Genomic DNA, 27208 nt, shown 5'->3' on the forward strand with positions numbered 1-27208 from the left:
TGCCCTTCTTGGAGCAAAACAGCTTCCAAGGCAATCACCACAAGCGTCACATTCGACCTCAAATGGCTTTGAGAGATCCGGCAATGTAAGCACAGGTTGAGAGATAAGCTTTTCGCAAGCATTGTTCTCCTTGGCAGACCATGTATACCTAACTTGTTTCTTTGTCGGGTCATGTAATGGTCTTGCTATTAGTGAGAACTTTTCTATGAAGCGTCTATAGTATGCACACATACCTATAAAGCTTCTTAGTTCATGAAGATTCCTTGGATTACACCATCCTTTTATTACGTCTAGCTTTGATGGATCCATTTGGATGCCATCTTGAGAGATAATGTGACCTAAATACTGAATCTCTTGTAAGAAGAACTCACTTTTCTTTCAATTAACATAAAGTTTATTCTCTCTTAAGACTTGAAATATTACCTGGAGATGTCGCTTGTGTTCGTCTAGTGAATTAGAGTAGATGATAATATCATCAAAGAACACTCCAGTAAAGTTTTTGGTGAGGCCTGAATAGCTTCTCCATCAAGCGGTTGATTGTGGTTGGTGCATTGGTCAAGCCAAAAGCCATGACAATGTATTCATAAAGACCAAACGTGGTGCAAAATGTGATATTTACAATGTCTTGATCAACTATCCTTATTTGATGGTAGTCGCTTTTTAGGTCAATCCTACTAAAGTAGGTGGACTCTTGCAGGGAGGCCTCTTGATGAGGCCCCCAAAAGAAGACTCTCTCCCATACGAGAGGAGGAATCCAAAGATCAAGAAAAAATTGAATCCCTAAATTCCTCCAAAGATGTGGCTCCACGAAGAAGGTGGACTAAACGATCGCCAACTCCTCCTAAGAGGAAACGGTTAACCCATAGTCCTTGTCCTCGTCACTCCAAAAGGGAAGAGAGGAAACCAAGGAAGAAAAGGGCAAGAAAGAGGTCACCCTCTTCTCCTTCTTCTTCACCTTCCTCCTCTACCTATGAAAGCTATGGCTATTCTCCTAGAGAATATAAGAGGGGAGGACATCGCAAATCTTACCCTGCATGGCGAAGGTCACAAAAGCTCAAGAAGTTCAAAGAGGGAGCAAAGAGTATCTCTTTTCTCACCTATGATGGCACCTTTGGTGCTACCAACAAAGTATTGGCCTTCATTCAACAATTTGATGTGGCCTTTGGAGAGATGAGGGCTTCACGGAGTCCTCCAAGCTCCACCACATAGCTCTACACTTCCATAAATTGGCTCTTCAATGGTGGGCTAGCCTTCATGGAAATGGCGAAGCCCCAAAGACATGGAAAACTCTACGAGTTTCCATCATGAAGCAATTCCTTGCAAGCGATACAAAGGACAAAGTGCTCACCAAATGCTGGAGTTTAAGGCTTCTCTCTCATGAGTCTATCCACAAATATGTTGACAAGTTTTGGGATTTACATCTCAAGGCTACTGTCTTTCAAAAGATAGACTTTCTGAGCAAAAACAACAATTCTATGCGGGATTACCTGAAGAGATAGCCGAGTATGTCAATTTTCAACGGCTTGACTCTATCAGCGAAGTAATCCACCATACCATGGTTTCTTCACGCATCAATTTACAACAAGGGGTTAGACGGAATGTCAAACCCATGGAAAATAAAGACAAAAGTGATGCAAAAGGAAAAATTAATGCCCAATTTTTTTCTCACGGCCATTCCAACAACAACCACAACAATCGGTCCAAGGAGAAAGGAGTTTGCAAAGGTAAAAATAAACTCTCTCCTAAAGAGCGTGAAACTTTTCGCAAGGATCACAAATGTTTTAAGTGTGGGGAGCAAGGACATGGCTATTGTTCTTGCCCCAAAAGAAATGCTCACAATGAGACTCCTAGAGCTTCCACTATCAAAGCTCCAAAAGAGAATACTCATTGCAAAGGATCACCTCTCTCCTATGCTTGGGGAAAGGTAAGGGATTATGATGCCTTCATCTTGTTTTTGACCCTGGTTCTACTCTCAACTTCATATCAATGGAATTGGCCACCAAGTTGGGCATTCAAGCTTTTGAGATGGAAGATGCTGTAACTATCGATGCCGCTTTCAAGGGACAGCAAGACTTCATTACTCCCTTGATTGGGAAGTTGAGGCTTCATGTCCAAAGCTATGTCAACAAAGAAGACTTATTTATCTCTCCTCTCCAACATGAGGATGCTATCCTAGGGATACCATGGTTCAACCGCATGGCTGCCAGCATGAAGTTCCCTGAAAGGAGAATCTACTTCACCTACAGGGGAAAGAATATGTATATAGATGCTAATGAGTCTAGTCGTACTATACCACTTGTAAATCCTCTTGCTCTTGATAAATCAATGAAGAGCTCAGTTTCTGCATACATGACTTTTCTCAAAGAATCCTAAAAGCCCCTAATGTTTTATCAAAGGTGGATGGTAGGAATCAAGAAGAATTAGACTTGTCTAACTTTCTAAAATAATTCCAAGATGTGTTCATCGATGATATCCCTATGGACCTACCTCCAAAAGAGGGGATGTTGACCATCGAATTGAGCTCCTACCAGGAAGCTCACCGCCTAATAAACCCCCTTATCAAGTTTCACAAGCTCAACAAGAGGAGATCATGAGGCAAGTACAAGAATTGGTAGACAAAGGGATGGTGAGGCCTGGCTCCTCTCCCTTTTGTTCTCTAGTCCTTTTAGTGCAAAAGAAAGATGGTACATACCGCATGTGTGTGGACTATCGCGCACTAAACCATATCACTATCAAAAACAGATTTCCTATACCTCAGGTAGAAGATCTATTTCATAAGCTACAAGGCTCTACCTACTTCAGTAGAATTGACCTTAAAAGTGGCTACCATCAAATAAGGATAGTGAATGAAGATATCCTAAAGACCGTGTTTCGTACAACGTTTGGCCTTTATGAATATCTAGTCATGCCTTTTGGCTTGACTAATGCACCAGCTACATTCAATCGATTAATGGAGAAAATTTTTAGACCCTACCGTAAATTCACTGGAGTGCTCTTTGATGATATCATCATCTACTCCAATTCCTTGGAGGAACACAAGCAACATCTCCAAGTGATTTTTCAAGCATTAAGGGAGAATAAGCTTTTTCTCAATCAAAAGAAAAGCAAATTTTTCCTTCAGTGATTCAATACGTAGGTCATGTTATCTCTCGAGATGGTATTCGTACGGAACCATCAAAGTTGGAGGTTATAAAAGCATGGCCTAATCCAAGAAATCTACATGAGCTAAGAAGCTTTATTGGTATGTGTGCATACTATAGACGCTTCATAGCAAAATTCTCTCAAATAGCAGGACCATTACATGCCTTAACAAAGAAAAATGTTAAGTATTCATGGACTACTAAGGAGAAAAGTTCTTTTGACAAGCTCAAAGAGAAGCTTACCTCCCAACCAATCCTTATGCTTCTGGACCTCTCAAAACCATTTGAGGTCCAATGTGATGCTTGTGGTGATTGCCTTGGAGCAGTCTTGCTTCAATAAGGGCATGCCATAGCATATGAGAGCCGAAGGCTCAACACGGATTATCTTAGGAATTTATGAGAAAGAGTTGTTAGTTGTTCTACATGACACATGGAAGCACTATCTATTGGGGACTCCATTCATTTTACGAACAGACCATCAAAGTCTCAAGTACTTCATGATGCAAACAAAGCTTTCCGACAAACAAATGTGGTGGGAAAATTTTCTTTCACAATTTAATTTCCACATTGCTCACATCGCTGGTAAGCACAATCAAGTGGCTGATGCACTTTCACGACGACCAAAAGTTAATGATGTGTCAATAGCAACTCACAATGATCTATCTTCTATGATAGATGAGTATGCTACTGACCCTGACTTCAAAGACATAATGTCAGCCCTTTCTTTGGGGAAGAAAAAGGAACCATTCACCTTGCATGATGGTTAGCTTCTCCATGGAAATTGGCTATGTGTTACCCACTCCCTTCGTGAGAAAGTCATGTATGAATCCCATGCTCCTCTCTATGTGAGTCATAGAGGCATTCAACCTACTCTTCGAGGAGTGGAGATGTACTTTTATTGGCCTTCCATGAAAGTGGACATACAAGAGTATGTTTCAAAATGTGTGGTATGCCAAAAGACCAAGTACGATAGAGGGAAGTAACCTGGATTACTTCAGCCATTGCCAATTCCTAATTCACCATGGGAGAGTATATCCATGGATTTTATCTTTGGATTACCCAAGTCTATCCATGGGAATACGGGAATATGGACAATAGTCGATAGATTTAGCAAGCAAGCACACTTTATCCATGTCAAGAAGACTATTAAAGCACATCAAATGGCAACTTTCTTTATATCCCAGATTTTCAAACACCATGGATTGCCAACATCCATCGTGTCAGATAGAGATCTTAGAATGACCAGTAATTTTTGGAAAGGTCTCTTCAAAAATCTAGGTACAAGATTGAATTTCTCTTTGGCCTATCACCCACAAACGGATGGCCAAAGTGAGATAGCTAATCTTACAATTCTTTATCTACTATAGACCTATGTTATAGAAGTAGATCAACACCCACAATGGGAAAAGTACTTACCTCTTGTGGAGTATGCATATAATAATACTATCCATAATTCTACGGGAAAAGCGCCTTTTGAAATCATAGAGGGAAGACCTAAAAGTCCCTCGCTACTTAACGTACATGGGAAGATCTTCGCTGCCGATGAGTATAGTCGTGACCTGCAAGCATCTTTTCAAAAGATTAAAGAGGCTATATCCATCTCCCAACTAAGGCAAAAAGCTGCTGCTGACAAGCACAGAAGGGCCTTAACGTTCAAAGAAACTAATTGGGTCTTACTTAAGTTTCCTAAGGCTCGATTGAGCCAAACGCCGGGCAAAAATCCTACGGGCCATCAAAAGTATTATGCTAAACTAGCAAAAAGATACTATGGTCCTTTTCAAATTTTGAAGCCAATCAATGAGGTGTCTTATCAACTCAAGTTGCCTAACCATTGGCTCATACACAATGCTTTTCATGTGAGCCTACTCAAGCCCTACAAAGGAGAGCCTCCAAATGAACCAATTATTGAAGACCCTCCCGAAATTGAAGATCAAGAAGAGGTACTACAACCCGAAGCTATCCTTTGGCATGAAGACAAGGTACTATGACATGGTAAGATTATCCGATGGTATCTTATTAAGTTCAAAAATTATCCTTTTGAAGATGCTAGATGGATGCGAGGAATCCAGCTTAAGGATAGTATGAACCTTGTCAACGCTTACAATGCTACATTAGAGTAAGCAAATGTACATGTTTCTTTTAAATGATCAATGTTTTTGTCTTATAAGACTAATTCTCTCTTTACTGTGCAAAAATTTAAGTAGTATGCATACTAAGAATCATGTTTGGGATGACGACGTCTCTCAAACACCATGTAGAATTTGTCACTCTACTTGGGAGGATGAAATGGACTAAAGAGCAGACATGCTTGCGGCAGCTATGTCTCCCAAGCACCAAATGAATTAGTCATCCATCTTGGAATGATGTCGTAGGGTAAAAAGGGATCCTCTACCCGCTAAGACAAATTGACTAATGACTATGGCTTTATCTCTTTTACCTCATAGTCGAGGACGACTATGATTTCAAGAGAGAGGTAATGTCATTAAATCTAAGATCTAACCAACTCAAATGATTTTCTCATATTAAACTGATCATTTAATGTGGGATAATAAACGGGAACAAGGGTTAGAATATAGACATGTGATTACGGATCTATCTCAACACGGGGCCAATGGTAAAGGGGCCCAAATGAGAGATGGTATGTCAAAGAGCAAGGTTAACTAATGGAGCTTAAAATACCTTAGGGTTAGCTTCATCAAAGACCTCCAGTCCTAAACTTGCCTTTGACCTTAGGCAAGCTAGGGCTGAGGTGGGAACTTCACCTAAGGTGCTTGTCATGCTTGATGACTAAGGTACTTGAGGTACTTGTCGTATTTAATGAGGAAGGTGCTTGAGAAGCTTCCCATGCATGAGGGGTAAGGTGCTTGAGTCAAAAAGAGACCCTACAAACTTAATGAGGAAGGTGCTTGAGAAGCTTCCTATGCATGAAAGTCCCAAAGTTAGGGGAATCTTTGACCTAACCTTCCACTCACCAAAAGGGCACCCCTTTTCTCAAAGGGCATATGGGACACGTGTCAGATTCTCCTTAAGCTTAACCACATGGTGTGCTTGAATGAATGCTATTGGTTGGGCTAAAGAGGGGTCCAATGAGCTTCTACTTCCATCTAACAAATATCTAGATATTTTCAAGCTCTCTCTCTCTCTCTCTCTCTCTCTCTCTCTCAGGGGTAAGGAGGACACTTGTCAAAAGACTACCCATGTCCTTGACTGCATGTTGAATGTGATTGGCTAGGGGAAGAGGGGTCCAATGAGCTTGCAGCATATGGAAAAGTCACAACTCGCCCCAAGCAAGCAAGGGGTGTGCTAGGGGGCTATACACCACACACACACACTCATTTTGGGGAGCCATTCTCACTTGGTGAAAGTTGAGGAACTCCACCTCCTTCTCCAAGCTTGTGAGAAGTGAGAGCCTGCATCAACACTCTTGGCTATGTTATGCAAATCCAACCAAGAGCAATGCTTCAATGCTTAAGCTTGCCATCTTCTCCATATTCATTACTATGCTATTATGTATGCTAGCAAGAAGAGTGATGATAAGTGAGGAGCTATTTCTTTCTCCTATGAAATGTTTCTTCTTCCTCTTCCCTATCCTCATTCCCCGCTAGCTCTCTCCACCTTCGAAGGTGTTTGAGGCCTTGGGACTGAGGCTTGGGATAGTTAATGCTTTCTACAAAGTTTTTGTTATGCTTGTGATGCATGAAGCTTTCCATCTTCATTGCATCACCTAGGTCACAAGGAACACAAAGATTGTATTGTACCAAAGTATCTCTCGATGGGAGAAACTATAATACAAATGCCTATTGGAGGGGGGGACCGGCTCCATATGAATCCAGTCCTCAACTATTGTCCTGTTCTCTAAACTCTCTCTCTCTCTCTTGCAAAAGTATTGTTAATGCCAAGTTAACTAAGTACCATGTCTATGTTGCTACCATCAATTAAGCCTCACAAAGTAATCTCACAAAAGTGCTTCAAAGGTCCCGCACTATATCTGCGGCCATACACTATACCATGGTTTGATCGCATGGTTGCCAAAGTTAAATTCTCTGTAATGGAAATGGCCTATGAATTTTGAGAGTAGCAGAATTAGGAAATTAGATGAAGCACTTTTGTGAGATTAGCCAATCTTTACTATTCTCAAACATTCTAACAATTTTTAGGTGTAATATTTTTTTAGGTGTACTTTGGCACTTCAAGCCCTAGTTGTTGCTTCTCTTTACCCCTTTAGAAAAGCACTCAAGCTATTGTACCCATGGCTCGAATATCATTAATTACAAGGAAGAAAAGAGAGGGTCTTCCAACACCAAAACAGTATCGGCTCCTGTCAAGCTTCTAATAGCTCAATAGTGGTAAGCCGTAGGCAAGCCCCATAGGACTCCGCTATTAAGACCATAGCTCTCAATGGTGATGCTCCATTATCTGCACGAAGGCAGGCGCACTCTAAGGCTGAAAAATCCCTATTTTTCTTATCCAATTGCAATTAATAATACCAACCATTTATAGCTAGCTTGAGGACCTCCCATCTTGAGCAAGAAAAGAGAAACCTTGTGCTCTAATACCAATGTAACATTTAATGGCCTAGTAACTTGTGTGTAGCGGAAAATAGCATAGACATAGTGAGCATTTCATTAGAATAGATTCCTAATGAGCATAGCAAGAGTTCTTGGATGGAGAGAGCAACAAAAAGCATAACACCTAGTTAGATAGGCATGAACAATACTTCCAAAAGAGAGAGAAATTAAGCTATTGACAACAGTTGAGGACCGGATTTACATGGAGCCGGTCCCCCCTCCAAAAGGCTTTGTATTATAGGTATCCCCCATCAAGCGAGACATTTTACGATACAATACTATGTGTTCCTTCAGTAACTTGTTGGTGCAATGAAGATGGAAGCTTCAAGAACCATGCACACACTTATAAAACACAACATCAATTCCCTCACGGTCTCAGACCGAAGGCCTCACACACCTTTGAAGATGGTGAGAGCTAGCGGGGTATGTGAGTAGATTGAGAGGAAGAAGAAGTAGCCTTACGAGCAAGAAGTATAACTCCTCACATAATCACTCATAAAAGCTTAGCATAGCTTAGTAATTAGCATGGTAGAGGAGATGAGCATGCACTGAAGTTTGGCTCTTTGTTGGATATTCCCATGAGTTGTTGGTGTAGGCCTCCCTTCTCACAAGCTTGGAGTAGATGATGAGCTTTCCATTAAAGCTTGAGAAGGACAGAGAGATTCTTCTTGCTTCACACATGAGATTTTGTGAGTGTGTGTGTGATAATGCCTTGCCAAAATCAGCCCCCTCTCTCTCTTGGTCGACCCCTCTTGCAATTCACTTTGTTGGCATGCCATTGGACCCTGCAAAGCTTAGCCAATCATAATTGAGAAGCATAAGTGATAGCCTTGTGGCATGTGTCCCCCTTTCCCATTTTGTGAGAGCTTTAGGTAATTAATTAATATACCTAAACTCTCATTGGACCCCTTTGTCTCCTGGCCAATAGGAATCAGGCAAGCCATTGGGCTGTTGAATGCTCATTGGACCCCATGGGAGACTGGCCAATAGTCTTCTAGAGAGCTTAATTCTTATTGGTTCTTTAATTAAGTGCTTTTAAATGAATTAAACTAGATTTACTCTAGCCTAATTCTCATTGGTCGACCTCTATGGCCATCCAATAGGATTTGAGTGCACCTTGTGGGCAATTGGGCTAGGGAGCTGACATGTGTCCATTATGCCCTTTGTGTAAAAGGGAAGCTTTGGAGTGTGTGTGTGTGTGTGTGTGTGTGTGTGTGTTCTCTCACCTTTTCTCTCTCTTCCCCTACCTTTAGGGCTCGCTAGGACCACTTGAAGACTTTTTGGTCATCACATAAGTATCTAATTCCACTAAGCTTGACCATTTGGACTTACCTTTAAATTTTGGAACCTTAGCATTTTTGAAGTCTTAATGGGCTGAACCCTAAGGTCTTTGGAGCCCATTGTTGCACATTGCTCTTTTGCAGATGGCACCCCCCTTTGGATCTCATTTTCCCTCCTTTGGATCCATACTGTGGCCAATCTGTCAGCTTAACCAATATTCTAGCTTTTTCTCCCCTAGTACTTCCCCATATTAAATGATCAATTTAACATGAGAAAATCATTTAGGAGAATTAGATATTAGTTATTATGACAAAAGAGCTCTGGAACTCGAGCAGCAGGCAAACAAGGAGAAGGGGCATAAGAAGAAATAGTCTAGTGAGAGTGCGTCCTCCACTTTAGAAAGTTCTAGTTCCAGTTCCAACTCTAATTTATCTGAAAGTGAATTAGATGATAAAGCCTTTGGTCACATTTGGAATAAATGTGGAATAAGAATTCACCACTTCAAGAAGGAGAACACTGGACGAACACGACAAATTCCACAATTACAGCTCTAGCAACATCAAGACAGTACATAAATAAATGGACTCCAAAAGAAGATAGAGAAACTCAATGAGGAGAATAGAGTCATGCAGGAGGTGCAAGAAGAGGCTCAACTGAAAGGCCGAGGGAAGATAGAGATGCTCATAACCACCCAACGTGCCTATATATAGGGCCCTGGCTCTTAGCTACATATATCCCCTGTATCGCATGTGTATCTGGAGTTGACCCTTGGCCTTGGCCACCCTACCTTAGGCCTGACATTACCCCCCCCTTGGAGAAGCGTTTTCGTCCTCGAAAACACGAGTGGTGATACACTAATGTTTTCCACAATGGCATCCTTCATGGATGGTTGCTTGACCGGAACACGGTCAAGCAACCAGTTGGTTTCTTGATCGGAACATGGTTCAGTAGGAGGTTCAATGAAACCAAAAGTAACATCTTGATTTTCCACATTGTTGTCCATTTGCAACCATCTTGTGTTACCGGCTCCTATCCAACATAGTGTGTAGACTCCATTTAGAACGCACATGAGCATGCTTACTAATTGGATTGCTTGGTGCTAATGTATGCACTGTGCATATCCTTTAGCACAAAATTACACTTTGTAATTTGCCTATCCCCTTGGATAACGGACAGTATTGAGGTGATTTTCCCCACGGTTTCTAGATAGTCTTCCTAGATGACTGGTAAACGAGGATCACAATGTCATAAAATATCGTTGAGGAATCAACAATGACATTCATAACCATCTTGGTTAACTTGAAAGATCCACAAGCACCCAAACCAAGCCATGTCCTCTATTGGTGATTGGTAGATCCAAGCATAACGACATAGAGATACTACACATAGAGTGCAAAATGCTTCATAGCACTAATGTGATGATTATGCATGCCACTCTAGATCAGCCTTTGCTAAACACTAGGGCCCATAACACCTAGTGTGCATGCATTTAGCAAAAAACAGATCCGAACCTGTACATCCATGATCATCCTTGCCAATAATGATGGCGAATGTGACTCTTAGCATACATTAAAGCATAATGTAAATAGTTCTGAAAAGAAACTAAATACTTTCTACGGCAATCATCTGCAAGCCTTGCTGAAATGTTTAAACCATAATAGAAGGTGAAACATTAATCACTTCTGAGTACAAACAATGAAACCTTTTCATTAACAATTCATAGCCTTGCTATATGCAGAAACAACCATCTGTTTATTGTTGTTTAGCAGCACGTGTACGTTTAACAAGTCATTTTGAGTATCCGATGATTTTTGGCCACTGAAATTGTTCCCGATACGGCGTGCTAAAAAACGATCTAATAAACGGATTTGGCCAGCATCGAGGGACTTTGTCGCGACACAAAATTGGAATAGCAGGCGCCAGTGCTAGTCTCAGAGACTCATATTCTCCACATGTGGAATATGTCTCAAGTAAGGATGTCTGAAAAAAAGAACATCCTTCAAGTACAAGATGTACTTGGGTGTGGAGGTAACTGTAAACATGCATGCGACATGCGTGAGAGAGACCCTCATTATCCATGCCCCACACTGGCTAAACCAAACTCCTTGAGTTCCTAGACCATGTTGTATCCCATGTGACAACATGTGCCAAATCAAACCTTACAATTTGGTCTATAACTGCGGAATGCAAAAATTTATTGTGGACACTATAACAACCCAAATTTTGTGGCTCTTACGTGACCTTGTCATCTCGCTGAAGAGCAAAAATGGATGAAAACATAGAAGTTTACTCATCCAACTTGAAAAATTCAAGCAAAGCATATGCAAAAATGGAAATAAACCAAATCATATGCGTACTTGGAGGTTGAACAGAGTGTTCACTTATGTGTAGGCAAAGGCACCTACCCAAATTTCCCACCTGCAAAGGCCTGGGAGCTCTAACTAAAAATTAGTGATGTGAAAGTAGTATTGCACATGTAACCTTGGGTGTTGCCTTTGCAATCCAAACCCCTCAGTTAAAATCGACATTATCACACCGCGTGGTAAGACTTTGTAGGAAAATTGCTCAACTAGCAACCAACAGTATCTGAATTCACTTTGGAAGTTGAAATTATCCACTACCCTTGGCAGCTTATGGACTTCTTTCCTTGAAAGTGCAAGTGTGATGGTTCCAAGAATTGACCATCAACACTTAATAAGTGATTTAGTAGTCACGAGTTGGGTCTTTTCCCAAAACTGGACTCATATAAACACTCTTAGTGCTAAAATAGAAGATCCGCTGAAGTTGGAATCGTATTCACAACTAGATCTTTTCCGGATTCAAAAAAAATCCATGATCTTGGGTTTTAATGAACAGTCATGCTGTCTGAAATGCTGGCTTCACCTATACACCTTAGTACTCTTACGAGTTTAAGACGTTCATAAACTCAACTTGATCTTCACACTTAAAGTGTGTAGCGCTAAAATAATGCCCCAAAAATCTCTAATGGCAAGACTCTTGCTTGTCCATTAGAATCGATGGGTACTCAACAAAATAGAATTGATCGATCTTGAAAGCAATCATTGATGGATTACAAATAGATGGCGCTTAGCCATTCCAAAAGAGGTGGCAATAGATGGCACTTAGCCCTTCTTGTTGGCTCTTAGCCCTTCCTATTACTGTATTGACATAGAAAGATGTCAATAAAAGCATGCCTAATTTCACCTTTCCCGCAAAGAAGTTGGAAAGAGAGAGAAAGAGAGAATGATGGGCTGAGGAAAAATCCTTATTCAAATGTGTTGTATGCCCCTTCCATATGATCCAATGCAGACCATGTATGTGTCATAGCTTATCCTATAAGCATACAACAGTGTACTTGTACCACACTCTCATACAGAGCGGGACCGTAAGTCACACCTTGACCGACTTACCGTGTATGTGATTGTGATTGTATCAGGGTGCTTTGCGTGTGAATAAACATAAACACAAAATGTTTTAAAATAGCAATAACTGGCCTCGTCCTTGACAGAGTAGCTAGTGTGATAACGAAAGCATATGAATGATGGGTGTTGTACGTCCATCGTACTAGTATGTCATGCATACATATTGAAAAATGGAATGATAGCCCTTGGCTTCACTGACAGTCTCAACCATGTGAGCCACTGGTATACGTGCCGTGCACGATTACACTGGCATGGATACATCACAATGCAGTGTTTCATAAACTATGAGCTTATATCCACATAGTGCGAAAGATGTGAGCCATTATCGTTGATCTAAAGTCAATCAATAATACCAAGTTTGCACATAGAAGTTGTACGTCACATGAATTCAAGCAAAGCAGTTTGCTTTGTACAACAGCTTCTTAGAGACTCTGCCCAAGCACTTTTCTTTGCATAGCAGAGAGATCTGTTCCAAAATGAAAAGTAAAACATATACAAAAAAAAACATAACTTGACATTTACTAACCTTGTCTCCCACTTGTGGCCAGGTTTTTGGTAATTCACTCAAATCTAGCTCATAGCCATATGTACTGTGCGAGTGAGGTAGCGTATGTAAGCCGCTATGCCAAATGTCGAAAGGGAAGCGTTGCTCCACGTAAGTATTCATGCATTGTTATGGTGCTCATAGCAAACTCATACTCTTGCCAATTCACAATGGCATAACAAGAGAAAAGAATCAACCTTGTCGAGTTGTATAATGTGTCATATCTGCTTGACTTGATTATGTAGACGGAGCCGTCCTCCAGTGATGTCTTGAAAAAATCATTACATCATGCGTGCCGACAATGGGTTGATCATATCCTTGTCATAGTGCATCATGGAAAAACAGCTTGCCTAGAAGCCAAGCTCTGCAATTTTCTTAATAGCATCTTGGCATTGCAATTAAGGGTTAGCCTTGTCAAGTACCTATGCCACCTTCATCAAGGCTTGCAACAGGCCGTGCCAACCATCATAAGATTTTCAAGCACCACCATGCTCTGACCTTTGCCATGTAAGAAGCCTTGCTTGTAAAAGAGATCAGTTCTCACTCAAGCCTTGCTTGACTGTGAGTGGTTGTTGCACACCGTGTGTTCAAAAACAAAAATATCATGCTTTTGGTAGGGGAGGGTGCTCAACTTAGGGAACCCCTTTATGTTCACTAATATGAACTCAAGAAGAAAAAAGCAATGGTGGCAGCTACGGGCTCCTGTGACGAACTCCCCTCCTTGGCCTAGGGTGAATCCGAAAAGCTTAACACAGCCCAGTTTTGCGCAGGTCAAATCCGCCCGCCTCCCTCATGCAAGCGGCCATTCCCGCGTCTTCCCAGTCATGACAAGCCCCACCTTGGAGAACTTGTCATCAAGCTTCCCATGACCCAACCATGAGAGAGAGAGAGAGAGAGAGAGAGAGAGAGAGAGAGAGAGAGAGAGAGAGAGAGCACATGCAACGACCTACATTCCATGCCAAGCCTTCCTCCCTCCTCCATAGCTCTCCCCTCTCCTAGCTCTGATATCAGTGAAAGGCCGAGGGAAGATAGACATGCTCACAACCACCCTAGACCTCTGGCTCTTAGCTACATATGGCCCTTGTACCACATGTGTATCCGGAATTGAACCTTGTCCTTGGCCTATCCTACCTTAGGCGTGACATCAACGAGATGTTGATCACTTCAAAACAATATTGTTGGAAGTGAAAAGAGAAGACTACCATGTAACATTTAATGGCCTAGTAACTTGTGTGTAGCGGAAAATAGCATGAACATAGTGAGCATTTCATTAGAATAGATTCCTAATGAGAATACCAAGAGTGCTTGGGTGGAGAGAGCAACAAAAAGCATAGATTGAGAGGAAGAAGGAGTAGTCTTACGAGAAAGATGTACATCTCCTCACATAATCACTCATATTAGCATATCTTAGCTTAGTAATTAGCATGGTAGAGGAGATGAGCATGCATTGAAGCTTGGCTCTTGGTTGGATTTGCATCACAAAGCCAAGAGTTGTTGGTGTAGGCCTCCCTTCTCACCAGCTTGGAGTAGGTGATAAGCTTTCCATTAAAGCTTGAAAAGGAGAGAGAGAGTCTTCTTACTCCACACATGGACCAGTGTGAGTGTGTATGCAATAATGCCTTTGAAAAATCAGCCCCCTCTCTCTCTTGGTCGACCCCTCTTGCTATTTGCTCATGCTCACACCCTATTGGCCCATGCCAGGCTTAGCCAATGAAAATTTAAGCAGCATAAGTGATAGCCTTCTGACATGTGTCCCCCTTTCCCCTTTTGTGAGAGCTTTATGTAATCAATTAATGCAACTAAACTCTCATTGGACCCCTTTGTCTCCTGGCCAATAGGAATCAGGCAAGCCATTGGGCTGTTGAATGCTCATTGGACCCCTTGGTAGACTGTCCAATAGTCTTCTAGAGAGCTTAATTCTTATTGTTTCTTTTGTTAAGTGTTTTTAAATTAACTAAACTAGATTTACTCTAGCCTAATTCTCATTGGTCCACCTCCATGGTCATCCAATAGGATTTGAGTGCACCTTGTGGGCATCTGGGCTAGGGAGTTGACATGTGTCCCTCTTTCCCTTTGTGTAAAGGAGCTTATGAGTGCGTGTGTCTGTGTGTGTGTGTGTGTGTGTGTGTGTGTGTGTTTCTCTCTCATCTCCTACTTCTAGGGATCACCCCCTCCTATGTAGGGATGCATGAAGACTTTTTGAGCCCACACAAAGCATCCAATTTTCCTAGGCTTTTGACCTTTGGACACAACCTTTGAATTTTGGAACCTTAGCATTTTGGAAGTCTTAATGGGTTGAACCTTAGGGTCTTTTAAGTCCATTGTTGCACCTTGGTCTTTTGCAGATGCCCCCCCCCCCCCTTTGGATCCCTATTTTCCCTCCTTTGGATCCCTACTGTGGCCGGTCTGCTAGCTTAACCAATATTCTAGATTTTTCTCCCGTGGTACTTCCCCATATTAAACGATCATTTTAACATGAGAAAATTATTTAGGAGAATTAGATATTAGTTATTCTGACAATACCTCTCTCTTGAAATCATAGTCGTCCTTGACTATGGGATAGAGAAGATAAAGCATATTTATTAGTCCTTTTTCTAGCAGGTAGAGGATCCCTATGTTACCCTACGACATCGTTCTAGAATGGATAACTAGTCCATTTGGCGCTTGAGAGCCTAAGCTGCCACAAGCATGTCTGCACATTAGTCCTATCAATCTTCCATAGTAGAGTGACAAGCTCTACTTGGTGTTTGGGAAACGTCGTCTCCGCAAACTTGATCTAAGCATGCATACTACTTCATTTTTGTGCACAATAAAGAAAAAGAGAGTCTTATAAGACAAAAATTTTGTCCATTTTTTAACATTTGTACATTTGCTTACTCTAGGGAAGCATTGTAAGCATTGACAAGGTTTAGGTTATCCTTTAATTGTATGCCTTGCATCCATCTAGCATCTTCAAAAGGATGATTCTTAAAATTAATAGGATATCGTCGGATAGTCTTACCACCTCTTAGTACCTTGTCTTCATGTCGGAGAATGGACTCGGGCTGCATCACCTCTTCTTGGTCCTCGATCTCCGGTGGGTGTTCAATAGTTGGTTCTTGAGGTGGCTCTCCTTTGTAAGGCTTTAGTAGGTTCACATGGAAAGCATTGTGTATGAGCCAATGGTTGTGAAACTTGAGTTGATAGGCCATCTTATTGATTGGCCTAAAAATTTGGAAGAGACCATAGTACCTTTTTGCTAAATTAGCATAGTACTTTTGGTGTCCCGTAGGATTCTTGCCCGTCGTGTGCCTTAATAGAGGCTTGGGAAATTTGAGTAAGGCTCGATCATTTTCTTTAAAATCTTGGGCTCTTTTGTGCTTATCAGCAGCAGCCTTTTGCCTTTGCTGTGAGATAGACATAGCATCCTTAAACTTTTGGAAAGATTCTTGTAGGTCTCGGCTATACTCATCTGCAACAAAGATCTTCCCGTGTACCTTAAGTAGCAAGGGATTTTTTTATCTTCCCTCAATTACCTCGAAAGGTGCTTTTCTCGTGGAAGTATGTACAATGTTATTGTAGGAATACTCCACTAAGGGTAAGTACTTCTCCCATTGGGATCTTTGATCTACTTTCGTTACCTAGGCTTTTAGTAGATCAAGAATTGTTAGGTTAGCTATTTCACTTTGGCCATCCGTTTGCGGGTGACAGGCCAAAGAGAAGTTTAGCCTTGTCCCTAATTCTCAAAGAGACCCTTCCAAAAATTACTGGTCATTCTAGGATCTCTATCTGGCACTATGGACATTGGCAAGCCATGGTACTTGAAGATTTGTGAAATGAAGAGGGTTTCCATTTGGTGGGCTTTGATAGTCTTTTTTACAAGTATAAAATGAGCTTGTTTACTGAACCTGTCTACTATCAGCCATATTCCCGTATTCCCATGAATAGACTTAGGCAATCCAAAGATAAAATCCATGGATATGCTCTCCCATGGTGAATTAGGGATTGGCAAAGGTTGAAGCAATCCAGGTTGCTTCCCTCTATCAAACTTTGTCTTTTGGCATACCACACATTTAGAAACATACTCTTGTATGTTTGCTTTCATGATAGACCAATAGAAATATGTTTCAATCCCTTTTAGGGTAGACTGAATCCCTCTATGCCCTGCATAAGGAGGAGCATGAGATTCATACATTACTTTCTCACGTAGTGAGCTAGTAACGCATAGTCTATTGCCATAGAGAAGATAACCATCTTGTAAAGTAAATGGTTCCTCTTTCTTCCCTAGTGCAAGGGCTGAAATCACATCTCTAAAATCGGGATCAATAGCATGCTCATCTATCATAGAAGATAGATCATTGTGAGTTGCTATGGAAACTGCATTCACTCTCGGTCATCTTGAGAGTGCATCGGCTACTTGATTATGCTTGCCAGCAATGTGAGCAATATGAAAATGAAATTGCAAAAGGAAATTTGGCCACCTCATTTGTTTGTCGGAGAGCTTGGTCTACGTCATAGAGTAATTAAGACTTTGGTGACCTGTTTGCAGAATGAAAGGAGTCCCCGATAAATAGTGCTTCCATGAGTCTAAGGCATGTAGAACTGTGAGTAGTTCCTTTTCATATATTCCTAGAGCTTGCTCAATTGGGTCAAGCCTTTGACTTTCATAGGCTATGGCATGCCCTTCTTGGAGAAAAACAGCTGGCAATCACCACAAGCATCACATTCGACCTCAAATGGCTTTGAGAGATCCGGTAGTGTAAGCACAGGTTGAGAGATAAGCTTTTCAAAAGCATTGTTCTCCTTGGCAGACCATGTATACCTGACGTTTTTCTTTGTTAGGTCATGTAATGGTCCTGCAATTTGTGAGAACTTTTCTATGAAGCGTCTATAGTATGCACACATACCTATAAAGCTTCTTAGTTCATGAAGATTCCTTGGTTTAGTCCATCCTTTTATTACCTCTAACTTTGATGGATCCATTTGGATGCCATCTTGAGAGATAATGTGACCTAAAAATATTGAATCTCTTGCAAAAAAAATTCATTTTTCTTTCGATTAACATAAAGTTTATTCTCTCTTAGAACTTGAAATATTATCTAGAGGTGTTGCTTGTGTTCGTCTGCTTTGGTGAGGCCTGAATAGCTTCTCCATCAAGCGGTTGAATGTGGCTGGTGCATTGGTCAAGCCAAAAGGCATGAAAATGTATTCGTAAAGACCAAATGTAGTGCGAAATGCGGTCTTTACAATGTCTTGATCAACTATCCTTATTTGATGATAGCCACTTTTTAGGTCAATGCTACTAAAGTAGGTGGATCCTTGTAGCTTATCAAATAGGTCTTCTACCCGTGGAACGGGAAACCTATTCTTGATAGTGACACTATTTAGTGTTCTATATTCTATACACATACAATATGTGCCGTCTTTCTTTTGCACTACTAGCACCGGTGAGCAAAATGGAGATGAGCTAGGCCTAACCATGCCCTTCTCAACTAACTCATGCACTTGCCGCATAATCTCCTCTTGTTGAGCTTGAGAAACTCTATAAGGAGGTTTATTAGGCGGTGAACTTCTTGGAAGAAGTTCAATTGCCTTGTTTAGGAGGTAGAAGGGATGTCGTCAATAAAGACATCTTGAAACCCCTTGAGAAAATTGGATAACTCTAATTCCTTATGGTTGTGTATATTTTCTTTTGCTAAAACATTAGGTTCATTATAAGAATCTTTAACAAAAATCATGTACACAGAAATAGAGCTCTTTATTGACTTGTTAAAAGCTTGTGTATGTACAATGGGTATGGTGTTACCCATTTGCTTAGCATCTATCTTTTTCCCTGAACCTAAAGTAGATTTTTCTTTCAGGGAATTTAACATTGGCAACCATGCGATCAAACCATGGTGCCCCTAGGATTACATCCTCATGCTTGAGAATAGAGATCAAGAAGTCCTCTTTGTCCACATAGCTTTGGACATGGAGCCTCAATTTCCCAATTAAGGGAGTGACTGAAGCTTCTTGCCCCTTGAAAGCACCGTCTGCGGGTAGGACATCTCCCATCTCGTAAGCTTGTATGCCTAGCTTGGTGGCCAACTCTGGAGATATGAAATTGTGAGTAGAACCAGGGTCAAAGAGAATAAAAGCATCATGTTCTCTTACCTTTCCCCAAGCATGGCATAGAGGAGATCCTTTGTGGTGAGTTTCCTCCTCTTGGATTTCGACCGAAATAGCTCTAGGAGGATCATGGCGGGTGTTCTTTTGGGGACAAGCGCGGTACACATGCCCTTGCTCACCGCACTTGAAACAATGGTTATCCTTGTGATAACACTCAAGCTCTTCAGGAGAGAGTTTATTTTTGCCTTTGTGAACTCCCTTCTCTTTAGCTTTGTTGGAATTGCTCTTCAGAGACTTTTGGACATTGTCCTTCCCCTTAGGGTCATTGGAACCCTTGTTTTCCGTGGGCTTAGAAATTCTCTTAGCCCCTGTTGGGAAATTGATTTGAGAAGCCACCATAGTATGATGTATAACCGCCAATATGGTGCATGGCCTTTGGGAGTTGACATACTCCGCCATTTCTTCGGTTAAGCCCGCACAAAATTGTTACTTTTTCTCTCCAAAGTCCAACTTTTTGAAGACAGTGGCTTTGAGTTGTAGGTCCCAAAACTAGTCTACATATTTGTGAATGGATTTGTAGGGAGAGAGCTTCAGGCTTCGCCATTCGGTGAGTACTTTGTCTTTGGCATTGGTGGCCAAAAACTACTTCATAATGGAAGCTCTTAAAGCTTTCCATGTTCGTGAAGCTTCATCGTTGGCCCATAGGCTAGACCACCATTGTCTAGCGGACTTTTTAAAGTGCATAGCTACATGGTGTATCTTAGAGGACTCCGTGAAGCCCTCATCTCCAAACGCCGCGTCAAACTATTGGATAAAGGCCAAGACTTTGTCCATAGCACCAAAGGTGCCATTGTAGGTAAGGAAAGAGATGCTCTTTTCTCCCTCTTTGAACTTCTTGAGCTTGGATGACCTCTTCTACGCGGCATAGGATTTCCTATGGCCTCTTCTTTTTGATGGTTCAAAGGTTGCACCATCACTTTCTTCAGAAGATGAAGAATTTGAGGAAGATGGAGAGGAGAGTGACCTCTTTCTTGCCTCTTTCTTACTTTGATCTTCTTTGTCTTCACCATCACTTTCATAAGAGGAAGAGGATGAAGAAGATGGAGAAGAGGGTGACCTCTTTCTCGCCTTTTTTTTCTCTTGCTTTTTGTCATCCCTCTTTGGATTATGGTGTGGAGAAGTGTGAGATGGTCTTCTCCGTTTTGGAGGTGATGGAGAGCGTTTAGCCCACCATCTTTGTGGAGCCATCTCCGTCGAGGTGGCAAGAGACTCACTTATTTCTCGTTCCTTCGATGGAGGCTCTTGGGTTCTCCTTTGAGAAGGAGATGCGTCATCAAGAAGCAAATTTTTGAGCCCTTTGTATGGATCCTCTTCTTCTTCCCGAATCGGAGAGAGGCCTCCTTTAGAAATCTTGCAAGGAGGCTTCCTAGGTACTCTCTCGTCATGGTGGGGAGCTTGGAGAATCCCATGAGCACGAAGCTGTCGTTGCACTTCACTTTGGAGGGATGGATTGCCCATGGATTGTTGAAGCCTAGAAACAAGGTAGTTAACAAGCATAGGGGCATCATTAGTAGCCTACTCATTAGCAAAATCAAAGTTATTAACATTAATTTCACTCTCTTTACTATTGTCAGCCATTCTAGCAACTTTTAGGCGTAAAATTTTTTTACGTGTACTTTGGCACTTCAAAGCCTAGTTGCTACTCCTCTTTACCCCTTTAGAAAAAGCACTCACGCTACTGTACCCATGGCTCGAATACCATTAATTGCAAGGAATAGAAGAGAGGGTCTGATAGATATTTTTCTATGTCTAGGCCATGGAGCAGACCAAGACCAAGAAAAACCTAGCAAACAAAAGAGTTCAAGCTATATTCTATGCTCGCTCCCAAAACAAGGAGCCTAGACAATGTAAGTGCGGCTAAATCATCTGCCAAAACATGTATCAAGTTATCTCTCTCTCTCTCTAACCCACTCAATGCTCGAGTTGCATATACTCACTCAGACTCGAGAACAGATTTATGAAGACATTTACGTGTTTAATATGAAAATGGAGAAGCAGAGAGAGAGAGAGAGAGACACTGCAAATGTTTGTGTAAAAATGTTTTCTTTTATCACGCCAAGTCTACAACAAAATTTATTAGAAATAGGAGGGAAAGAAAGCTTATCCATGTCTGAAGCTTTGACTTTGTATCTCATGGATGGTCGTTCCTTCATACACGTGCTCTGCGACCAATTCCCCCTTCGATTTCAACAAGGAGCTCTACAATAGAGTCTCTCTTTCTATCTATCTTTGCAGCCGAGTGTCAATCTCTCTGAACCCCCTCTTTGGGTTCAACCTCAAAATGAGAGCAATCTCTCTCTCTAATCTCTTTCATTACCCTCGCAAAGAGGCTCTCTCTCAATCCTCCTCAATTCCCTTCCTATGGGAGCACCCCCTAGTGAGCATAATGAGCTTTCTTTTTATTGCTCTTCCCTACAGAGAGAGATCGAGCTCTCTCTCTCCTCGATTCGTTCAGAGAGAATCTCTCTCCCTGGCTCCTTGTTTGTGGCAAAGCAGGCTGTCTCTCTTCTCGCATCTCATACTCAGGCCGCGAACCCTGTGCAACCCGGTTCTCACTCCCTCTTCTTGCAACCCGCTATGGCCTGCATGGCCTCTTCCTCGGCTTTGGTTATTTTTCGGGGTGCTTGCCCTCGTGGCGAGCAGCTCCCAGCCACCTCAACAGGCTGTCTCAGCGCCACCTCAGCAATATTTTACGCGTGAGCAGGCCATCAAGGTAAGCGGTCCCAGCCGGCAGCGCTCTACAGTGAGCACGACACTCTCTCTCTCTCTCTCTCTCTCTCTCTCTCTCTCTCTCTCTCTCTCTCTCTCTCTCTCTCTCTCTCTCTCTCTCTCTCTCTTCCCCCATTGTCAGCAGGCAGTCCAGGACCCAGGTAAAGGGGCCCGCGCTGCAGTATGAATTGTCTCTCTCTCTTCTCTCTCTCTCTCTCTCTCTCTCTCTCTCTCTCTCTCTCTCTCTCTCTCTCTCTCTCTCTCTCTCTCTCTCTCTCTCTCTCTCTCTCTCTCTCTCCGCGAACACACACACACACACACACACACATGTGAGGCTTCATTTTGTCCCTCCCAAACTGCCTATCTCAAATCTGCAAGCGAAGCCGACTCCCCCTCTCTGCTACACTCAAAAGGGGGGGGGAATTTCAAACAGAGCACGAGGCTGCACGACTCATTCGAGCTCTCTGTCCAACCCACAGGGTGCGTCTCTCTCTCTCTCTCTCTCTCTCTCTCTCTCTCTCTCTCTCTCTCTCTCTCTCTCTCTCTCTCTCTCTCTCTCTCTCTCTCTCTCTCTCTCTCTCTCTCTCTCTCTCTCTCTCTCTCAAGCTGCACAAGGGTGCTGGACCTTTCACTGATGCGTGTGCACACACCGGTGACTCATGTGAGTTGTGGATATCACCATTGAAGGGGATGCTTTTAGAAGTTGAAGCACTACTTGTGCTTCTGTTTATGTTTGCTAAAAGGTGTCACACGAGCACACACTGAGCATATATTGGACGTGCATCCTGTCCGAAAATGTTCATTGTTCCGTCTCCAATAAGCGAACATGGCTAAACTATTATGTGCATTATCATCAAGCACTAATTGTGGTGGGCTTTGCAAGAAACATGTCGAACTACCAATTGTGTATCTCTGCACGGAAAGCCCCATTTGTAGGATGTCTCAACCATCCGATTGATTTGTGCACACTGCCTTCTTCTTTGGGACGATTGGAACATCCCATTGACCTATGCACACCCACACCAAACGAGTTGCGGATGCCGGCCATGCCGGTGCTCATCAACAAAAGCGTGGACCTTTTGAGCGACACCAAACCTCCAACATCCTCACCCGAAGAGCCACAAATTTCGCTCGTAGAGGAGGCCAAGGTATCCATCCTTGCCACACGTACTTACACTCGAACACACAAACCATAATCCATGGTGTTTGCTTCCAAATGATGGAAATGTTTGTAATCACTTTGTTACAGGACTCCACATCAATCAATAACTCCGTGAAGAGCGTCCCTAAGGTCCCTAGGCATTCGGAACGATTAAAGGCTATGAAGTTCAAGAGTATTGATGCCTCTCGGGTCCTAAGGCGTTCGGAGCGCTTGCGAGCACGACATGAATGAGAATGAGCACTTTTAGGGCTCAAAAAATTCTTAAGGTTGTTTTGGGATGTATGCCCTTGTATGAATGGTGAAATATTGGATTCATGCAATGTATTAGCTCTTGTTTAGCTCTGATTTTGTTGGCCATGTGCTCTCTCTCTCTCTCTCTCTCTCTCTCTCTCTCTCTCTCTCTCTCTCTCTCACACACACACACACACACACACACACACACACACACACACACACTCTTTCACGCTCAATAGATGTGGTCATTGCAAATAATTGAATGTGTTGGCTATGTGGCTTGACAATTATGTCCTCAAACAATTGAATGTGTTCCCATTGTTGGGCACTCCATCCCTCAAACAAACTCTTGTACATAAACTTACACTTAGGAATAGATATTCTCAATGCACATTTTTGAATGTGTTGAATGCTTCATAAGATCTAAAAGTATGCTATATTGAAACACTCTCTCTCTCTCTCTCTCTCTCTCTCTCTCTCTCTCTCTCTCTCTCTCTCTCTCTCTCTCTCTCCATTTTTGGGTACTCCCTCCCTCAAAACAAAAATGCACATACACATGTAAGCATTACAATCTCCTCAACATTGATATTTGAAAAAACATTACATGAGTTTTAATCTACATGATTGGAGCTAGCTACGCATCCATACCCAATGAACTTGAATTCCCATCTTGTTTCTGTGCATGCTTATCCAAATTTTGTTGCATTGAGCTTTTACTTTTGCGTGTGGGGAGTATGAATGAGTTCACTACATTCTCGTTGTTGCCTTGGGCCAATTTCCTCCTCCCTAATCTCTTCTCTATGAAAGGCTTTGCTCTCTTCAAAGTGTTGCCGAATGCATCTTTAGTGGCAACAAATGTAGAAGCATGTTGATAGGCATCCTCGCTTGTAGCTTTCAACGCATGTAGTTTTCCAATGGCTTGCTTGACAAGTGCACACGCTTCCCCGATCAACTCACTACTGTCACTGACGGTTGACAGAAGCTCTTGAAGAAGATTATCAAGATCCTTCAAGCCTTTATTGTTATCTTGCTTTTCCTCATTCTCATGAAGACTCCCACCCTCAAAGTCTTGGTCAACTTGATGTACATCTTCTATGGAAACCTCTCTCTCCATGGCTTTAATTGGCAGTGTAGGCCTTGTATGGATATCACCAACTTGCCTTTCATATAACTTTAAGCACACATCCTTCAAAGTAGAAGTTGAAACACCTAACATAAGCATCACTTTTATTTGATGCTTACATATATTTCCCTCCTCTGACCAAGCACATGTGCAACAAGCCCAAACACTATCAAGATTGTATACAGTATGCACCACTTGTGGGTTTGAGCCACTTTGCACAAGTACATGTGGATCCTCCTCCATAGAAATTATGGAGACATGGCTATCAGGAATTTTCATCGCTCTTTCATAAGAATTCTCCACAATACTCTCAATTGCATTATTGCGCACAAACCCCTTGTCTTTTGTCATTTGTACGTACCAATAAAATGGTAGAGCGGAGGAGGTCAGCTTGTGAACCAGCCAATCGATTCTACGTCCAACCATCTTCTTTGAACTTCCTAGAAATTTGGTCTTCAATACACCATGATAGGCCTCAATTGCCCCATGTGTATCCTGTCCTGAGTGTGGGAGTGTCCTCGATGCACGCACCCACATGTCTGCAGGCAAAACCAACATGGTGCGTAAGATAAATAAACAAATAAAAGTTATTTGATGTACATAAGATTGTGTATGTACCAATTTTTGGAAGCCAATATGTTTTGAAGTAATTGATGAAGGCCTCTTCCTTTTGAAAATCTTGGAGGAATGATGCTACCATTTCTTGCGCACGTTCTCGTGCTTCCATCTCTGTCGTGCTAGAGGGTCCTCGCATGTGCATGATGAGACCCAAGGTACGGAACATCGAAGCCCTTGTTGGCCACCTTTGTACCTTCCTAACAAGGTGCTTGAGCCAACATCGTCGCACATGCCACAAGCATAAGTAGACCGGAACATTGAAAACCTCCCTATCGTAATACCAAAACTTTTTTGGCATCACATAAAAAAAGATTGTTTGTAAATATTCTCACTTTCATACCTAATAGCACTTATTTCTGTCTCTGCATCATCTACCATGAAAGCGATAGGCTCCCAACACTTGTGGTAATCTAACATCCCATTTCTAAATTTGGAAAGCCACAAGCTTGTCACCTCTAGTGTAGCGCTAGATGACAATATCCAAGCTATAGGTACGCCATTGCGATGTGCATCAAAAACGAGGATAGAGTACAAGTGGAACTACAATTTGAGAGAGCATGAACACACCATTAATCCAAGTCTCAATTAGCTATTCTCACATGAGAAAAGGGGTACATACCTTATACTTATTTGTACCAAATGTGGCATCCATTGCGATTAGGTTTCCATCGCCGTACACTTTGCACATCTCTTTTTGCCAAGGTGACTGTATTCCCAAGATGAAGTCCTTTCCATGTGATAGGTCCTGCTCTTGATAGATAAACACCATCGATGTATTTTTGGTGCACCACCGTCGTGTGCTATCAGCATCATCCTCGTGCAAATAATATGTCTCAATAGCAATCTTTCGTGCTATGTTAAGAATGTCGCGAATGGAGAGGAAATCATCTCTCGTTGTGGGATGGTGGGGATCTGATGTGATCTGAGTATGCAACGCCTTGATGTGTCCATCCATCACTTGCGAGGGAGTAAACCCTCGTCGAAGAAGATTACACACCCATAGCTTCTTCTCCTTAGAGACCCAAGGAGAGAATAACACTTCGGAACCTTCACCATGACATACCAAATCCTCTTTATCAGTGTGATAGGGATTAATGTATGATATCACACCAAGGCTATGGTCGCGATGTAGACGGCTGATGGTGAAATGGCATTGACATCCTCGTTTTGTGAGGCCTTTGTTGTGTCGTCTTCTCTTTTTTTTGCTTGTGCCAGCCACACTTGATGTTGCGGTTTCATGCTTTGCAATAGAAGGTTCCGTGTGTCGTTCATCGAGAGGACCATAGGCACACCAAAACCTATAAGATGTAGGATTGAATTTGCAAGGGCTTGATAACAACTTGACTACAATAAACTTTTGATAACCATAACACACTTACACTATGTTTTCAATCCACGCATCATTGAGTAACCTCTTGATTTTATCAGGATGGCGACGATGGTGCGTGTATTTGTTGAAGACTATGTCATAGTCTTCGATCTTGCCCTCACCTTGAACAAAGTCGTCAACACGTGACCATGGGATAATTGCTTGGCGCATGACCTTATATTTTGATCTCTCGTCATGCATAAGCGTCCAATGCAAAACACTAGCATTAAAGGCACCGGACGACGAAACTTGCACATTTTGCATTGTCGTTAGATAATTTCGATCTTAATTAAACCTCCTCGAGCCAAATCGAATGGGCCATGAGCAAACTCCCTGAAAGCTTCATTAGGATAATGTAAGAATGGGAAATTCATATATAGTTACATGGAGAGGTGTGGATGTGTGTGAGAGATCGAGAGGAACATGGCAGCATCATCAAAGGTATGTGGGTGTGTGTGTGTGTGTGCGTTAGTGTGAGGCCTTGTTGTGTGCACCTTTGTGTGTGTGTGTGTGTGTGTGTGTGTGTGTGTGTGTGTGTGTGTGTGTGTGTGTGTGTGTGTGTGTGTATGAAGACAATGGAATTAACTGCAAGGCTCCAAGCGTTCAAAACCAGGCCAAGGGTATCCAAAGTGGGGGCGCTGAAAAGGGTCACTGAGGTGGCGAGGAGGGCCTAGAAAAGTCACGCAAAAAAGGTTGCTGAGGTGGCGCTGAGGGGGCCTGCTGAGGTGGTGGGGAGCTGCTTGCCCTCGTGGCAAGCACCCCGAAAGTTAACCACGGGCTCTTCCTCCCCATGCTCACAATCGCGCTCATGGCAACTCTCCTCATCTCTCAGATCTCCACACCCCCTTCTCAATCAACCGACACCCTCTCTCAGGACACCCTCTCGTGCCA

At 42.3% G+C, this 27208-nt stretch overlaps 1 pseudogene; it reads right to left on the bottom strand.

Annotated features, from left to right (window-relative positions):
• Positions 1-23841: 23841 nt before the first annotated feature.
• Positions 23842-26581, bottom strand: LOC147421441 (uncharacterized; annotated as a pseudogene).
• Between the last annotated feature and the right edge of the window lie 627 nt (positions 26582-27208).

This window comes from Adiantum capillus-veneris, chromosome 27, assembly GCF_014529385.1.
Source record: "Adiantum capillus-veneris isolate H3 chromosome 27, ASM1452938v2, whole genome shotgun sequence".
Classification (NCBI taxonomy): Eukaryota; Viridiplantae; Streptophyta; class Polypodiopsida; order Polypodiales; family Pteridaceae; genus Adiantum; species Adiantum capillus-veneris.